Source organism: Homarus americanus, unplaced genomic scaffold (assembly GCF_018991925.1).
Source record: "Homarus americanus isolate GMGI-L3 unplaced genomic scaffold, GMGI_Hamer_2.0 scaffold12715, whole genome shotgun sequence".
Lineage (NCBI taxonomy): Eukaryota > Metazoa > Arthropoda > Malacostraca > Decapoda > Nephropidae > Homarus > Homarus americanus.
The window spans coordinates 96,209-102,500 of record NW_024727348.1 but is presented as its reverse complement, the minus strand read 5'-3'; positions in this window follow the sequence as shown (position 1 = coordinate 102,500).

The following is a 6,292-nucleotide window of genomic DNA, read 5'->3' as shown; positions in this document are numbered from 1 at the left end:
TTTCCTCTGAGAAATCAGAGTGAGAAAACCATCACTACAAGGGAGGGAAAACTGATACTATTCTTCTTGTTCTAGGAGTTGAGGAAGGAAGGGGAGGAGGAGGAGAAAGAGGGAGAATGGGTTGTTGTACTGTGTCTCAAAATAAAAGCTGCTCGACCTAGGCTACAAATAGTACCTCCCACTCTCTCCTCCAACACTCCTCCCACTCTCTCCCTCCAACACTCCTCCCACTCTCCCTCCAACACTCCTCCCACTCTCCTCCAACACTCCTCCTCCCACTGTCTCCTCCAACACTCTCCTCCCACTCTCTCCCTCCAACACTCCTCCCACTCTCTCTCCAACACTCCTCCCACTGTCTCCCTCCAACACTCTCCTCCCACTGTCTCCTCCAACACCTCCTCCCACTGCTCCCTCCAACACTCCTCCTCCCACTGTCTCCTCCAACACTCCTCCCACTGTCTCCAACACTCCTCCCACTGCCCTCTCCTCTCTAACACCTTTATTTTTCACTCACACCTCTTTCCATCTCGTATTTCAACTTCATCCCTAGTCCTCTCACACACACACACGCACACCAAAATCTTACCTACATATTTAACCTCTCGAGACATATATAAGTAGTAGGTTGTAAGGTCAGGTTGCAAATACACTCCTTTTGGGGGGAGGAGGTCACTTTTTTCCGGAACCTAACCAACCTAACCTAACCTAACCTGACCTGACCTAACCTAACCTGACCTGACCTTATACCTGCAGCACTACACCAGACATTCTAAGACGCGGTTGTGTATTATAAACAGGTGTAAAGGATGTACTCGTTAAGTCCTGAGTTAGGTTTCCAGGGTCACCTATTCAGAGCCAGGTCTTGTTTACACATCTACATAAAGAACTCTTTTATGTAGTCAATCTGTAGCGAAGATGTACACACAAGATCCTGGTTATCACACACACACACACACGCGCACACACACACACACATCATCATCAATACCCCCTACCAGCCCCACCATTAACAACCATCCTACCATAACAACCACTACCATTAACAACCATCCCCCACCATTAACATTACCATTAATACCATCACCTTAACCACCCTCCACCATTAACAACCACCCTCACAAATAACAACCACCTCCCACCATTAACACCTCACCATTAAGAACCTCCTTTAACACCACCTCACCATTAACAACCCCCACCATAACAACCCACCCACCATTAACAACCTCCCACCATTAACAACCCTCCCACCATAACAACCCTCCCACCATTAACAACCCCCCACCATTAACAACCACCTCCCATTAACAACCACCCTCCACAATTAACAACCTCCACCATTAACAACCTCCCCCATTAACAACCATCCCTACCATTAACAACCACCCTCACCATTAACAATCACCCTCACCCATTACAATCAAGTGACCATTACAGTTTCATCAGGTCGCCCTCACCTCGTAATACATTTGTCACGTTTCGTCACTGTCCACACAATACAAGCTATGTCCATTTACCGTGTGTTGGGGGAGCCTGAAGGAGGAAGGAGGAAGAAGGAAGCATGGAGGAGGAGGACAGGGGAGGGCTGAAGAGATGGAAGGAAGGATAGATGGAGAGAAGGACGAAGGGAGAGAGGGAGGCATGTGACCACCACATTTACTTCGTCTGCTAGAGAGGAATGACGATGCATTCTTTCACTCAATCTCTATCCTCTCCTCCACCCCCCCCTCTCTTCTTCTGTTTTCATTTCTCCCTCTTTCCTCGTCTCCTTCCTTCCGCTCTTTTTCTCTCTCCAAACCTTCCTTCTCTTACCCTCCTCTATCCTTCCCTTCATTCCTCCTTCCCCTCTCCCTTTGTCTCTCACCCTCCCTCCTCCTCCTCTCCACACCCAGAGTTGATTGTTGTTCTATTCCTTTTCAATCCCGTAAATCAACCCTGGGAGTCAATTAAGCGTATTTTTTTTTATCAATTTACAAACAAGAATGTAGATGAAGGTGAAACTATAATAACTAACACACACACACACACACACACACACACACACACACACACACACACACACACACACACACACACACACACACACACACACACCGCAACCGCCCAGCTAGATGACACAATGTTTTCTTGAATAATATCCTGGAGGCAGGGCGGCCCCTCCTTCCTGGTTTACGTGGCACCATCAGGAAGCTTTTGACTGCTTCATAAGGCTTCACCGAGTGGCTCCACCCTGTTTATGAAGCCTCACAATGGACTTCCAGCGAAAAACCTCACCATGGCCCTTCAGCAGACAAAACCCCAAATGGCCTTCCACACACAAACCTCACCAAATGGCCACTTCCAGCACACAAACCTCACCAAATGGCCTTCCAGCAGACAAAACCACTCCAAATACTTCAGCAGACAAACCTCACCAAATGGCCACTTCCTGAGCAAAACCTCACCAAATGGCCACTTCAGCAGAAAAACTCCAAATGGCCACTTCCAGCACACAAACCTCACCAAATGGTACTTCAGCAGACAAACCTCACCAAATGGCCACTTCCAGCAGACAAAACCTCACCAAATGGCCACTTCCAGCAGACAAAACCTCACCAAATACTTTCCAGCAGACAAAACCTCACCAAATGGCCACTTCCAGCACACAAAACCTCACCAAATGGCACTTCAGCAGACAAAACCTCACCAAATGGCTTCCAGCACAAAAACCTCACAAATATGGCACTTCAGCACACAAAACCTCACCAAATGGCCACTTCCAACCTCACAAATGGCCCTTCAGCACAAAACCTCACCAAATGGCCCTTCCGCACAAAACCTCACAAATGGCCTTCAGCACAAAACTCTCATGGCCCTTCCAGCACACAAAACCTCACCAAATGGCCACTTCCAGCAGACAAAGGTAATATGAAGTGCTCCACCTGTTGATGTGGGGCGAACTCACACAAGAGATGAACAAAAATACAAAACGCGTCGACTGTTGCCATTTTGTAAACATCTGACGGCCAATTGCAAGACCCTCCCCCACACCCACCCACATTTTGATTACATCCACACAGAACAATACCGGAGTAGTTTAAAGGAGTCCCCTCCCCACCCCCCCCCACCCCCACCGCCCCCTTGCCCACCACCACACACACACACAAATGGTACATCAGAACCTCGCAACAAGGTTACTGTGGTGAGTTGGTATTCATATGTTCCTTCTGGGCTGTGGGGTGGCACCCTGTTGATTAAGTTGGAGTGGTAAAGTGAGAGGGGGGAGAGAGAGGCGCTCGTGAGGACGGGAGAGAGGGGGGGGTGAGGCAATCAACAGTGTCTTGCCCTGGTCGGAAGTCATCATCATCACCTCTCCTCCGCCTCTCATCACACGCTCTCTCTCCTCCTCGCTCTCACTTCCCTCCATCCTCTCTCTAATTCCTCCACTAGTGTTCTCCACATTTTCCCTCCACTTTCTCTCCCCATTCTTTGTTCCTCCACCTGTTCTTCCTTCTCCCACTGTTTACCTCCACCTACTCTTCCCTTAATCCTATCCACCCACTTCCACATCCAACCCTCTCCACTCCACCCTACCCTTCTCCCTCCACCCTACCCCTCTCCTCCACCTACCCCTCTCCCTCCACCCTCTCTGATCCATTCTCCTTCCTCCTCCTCATCACCCACAGTGCCTACCCCAGCAGTGCCACCTACCCCAGCAGTGCCTGCCCCAGCAGTGCCACCTACAGCAGTGACCTACCCCAGCAGTGCCACCTACCCCAGCAGTACCACCTACCCAACAGGTGCCACCTACCCCAGCAGTGCCACATATCCCAGCAGTGCCACCTATTCCAGCAGTGCCACCTATCCAACAGTGCCACCTATCCCAGCAGTGCCACCACAGCAGTGCCACCTACCCCAGCAAGCCACCCTACCCAGCAGTGCCACCTACCCCAGCAGTGCCACCTATCCCAGCAGTGCCACCTACCCCAGCAGGACCTAACACCCTCTTCTCCACTCACCTGGGCACCACCTGGGGACTGTCACCCACCTGATGACGCCTCACACAGGTAAAACTTTTTTACGTGTGCGGATGCAGTGGGTAGTGGGAGGTGAGAGGAGGGAGGGTGAGAGGAGGGAGGTGAGAGGAGGAGGAGGGAGGAGGAGGGGATGAGGGGAGAAGGGTGGGTGGGAGGAAGAGGATGGGATGAGAGGAAAGAAAAGAATCAACCCCCAATCTTTGGCCTCCACACACCAGTACTTCACCACTCCTTCCTCCCTACTCCCTCCACAGCCCTCCCCTCTCTGCCCTCCCCCCCTCTACTCCTCCACAGCCCACAACCCTCCTCCCTACTCCCTCACTGGCCTCAACCTCCTCCTACTCCCTCCACGGCCCTCAACCTCCCTCCCCTACTCCTCCACAGCCCACAACCCTCCCTCCTACTCCCTCCACACCACAACCCCCTCCCTACTCCCCTCACTGGCCCTCAACCTCCCTCCTACCTCCACAGCCCCTCACTGGCCCTCCAGGTGTGCACTGAGGCAGGGAGGTCGCAGGGTGGAGAGCCAGTATAAACACGGCGGGAGTTGAGAGAAACAACACAGCCAGTCCAGGGATAACAAATCTCTTCCTGTGTGTGTCCCAGGTGAGAAAGTGTGGGTGGGGTGGGTGAGAGGGTGTGGTGGGTGGTGTGGTGGTGTGGGTGAGTGGGTGTGTGGTGGGGTGAGTTAAGGTAAGGAAAGGTGGAGAGGTTCTGATTATAAAATAACAGGAGAGTGGTGGGGTGGGTAAGTGACTAGGTGGGTAGGGTTGAGAGAGAGAGAGAGAGAGAGGAAACGCGTGAAAGACATTTACTAGAAAGAGGGGGAAAGGGAAGGGAGCGAGAGAGGTTGTTGAGGAAAGAGGATATGTGTGTATGTGTCAAAGGAAAGTTCTCTCTCTCTCTCTCTCTCTCTCTCTCTCTCTCTCTCCTCATCACTCTCTCCCTCCTCTTCCATGGTAGGAATTCTAGTCACACATAAGTTCAACAGCCACAACTTCCTCCTCATCCTTCCTCTCCCATTCTCCTTCTCTCCCCCTTTTCCTTTCTCGCATCCCTCCTCTTTCCTCTGTTCCTCTCCTTCTTACTTCCTCCCCTTCCCCCCCACCTGACTGACTGACGCCCCACGTATATTTATATTGGACAAAATAACTCGCCTTTACAATTTACACTTTAGTGAAAAGAACGAGAGGATGAGAGAATCCGTCAGTGACATCTGTGAGGGAGGAAAGTGAGGGAGAGAAGTGAGGAGGAGTGAGGGAGGATGAAGTATTCTGAGTGTTTGGTGTTGAAAAGTGAAGTTGATGATCTCAGGAATAATAATAATAATAATAATAATAATAATAATAATAATGATCAAATTACAACTATCATTATCAACACCCCTTCACCCCATCATCCCTCCCTCCCACTCTTATTTCCTACTCTCCCTCTTCCATCCCACTCCTCCTCCTCCATCCCTCTCCTGTCTTCACCCCTCCCTCCATCCCACTCCTCCTCCTCCATCCCTCTCCTGTCCACCCCACCACCCCCCATCCCACTCCTCCTCCATCCCTCTCCTGTTCACCCCTCCCTCCCCATCCCACTCCTCCTCCTCCATCCCTCTCCTGTCTCACCCTCCTCTTCCATCCCACTCCTCCTCCTCCATCCCTCTCTCTGTCTTCACCCCTCCCTCTTCCATCCCACTCCTCCTCCCTCCATCCCTCTCACCCCTCCTCTTCCATCCCACCTCCTCCTCCATCCCTCTCCTGTCTTCACCCCTCCCTCCTCCATCCCACTCCTCCTCCTCCATCCCTCTCCTGTCTTCACCCTCCTCCTCCATCCCACTCCCTCCTCCTCCTCTAGCCCTCTCCCTGTTCACCCTCCCCCCATCCCACTCCTTCCTTCCATCCTCTGTTTCACCCTCCTCCCCCATCCCACTCCCTCCTCCTCCAGCCCTCTCCTGTCTTCACCCCTCCTCCATCCCACTCCTCCTCCTCTAGCCCTCTCCTGTCTTCACCCCTCCCTCCCCCATCCCACTCCTCCTCCTCCAGCCCTCTCCTGTCTTCACCCCACCACCAGCTTCCCTTCTTCACCCACTCACCCACTCACCACTCAAGGTAAAGGCGATACTATAAAACCATGACTTCAGCTTACTGTACACAAGCTTACCCTCTTTACTCAAGGTCAAGCTCCACCTCCAAGCACAACCATTCAGGTATTCTTTTTATGACCTGTAATGACCTGTAATGACCTGTAATGGCCTGTCATAAATAATTCTTCACTACCTGCAAAAC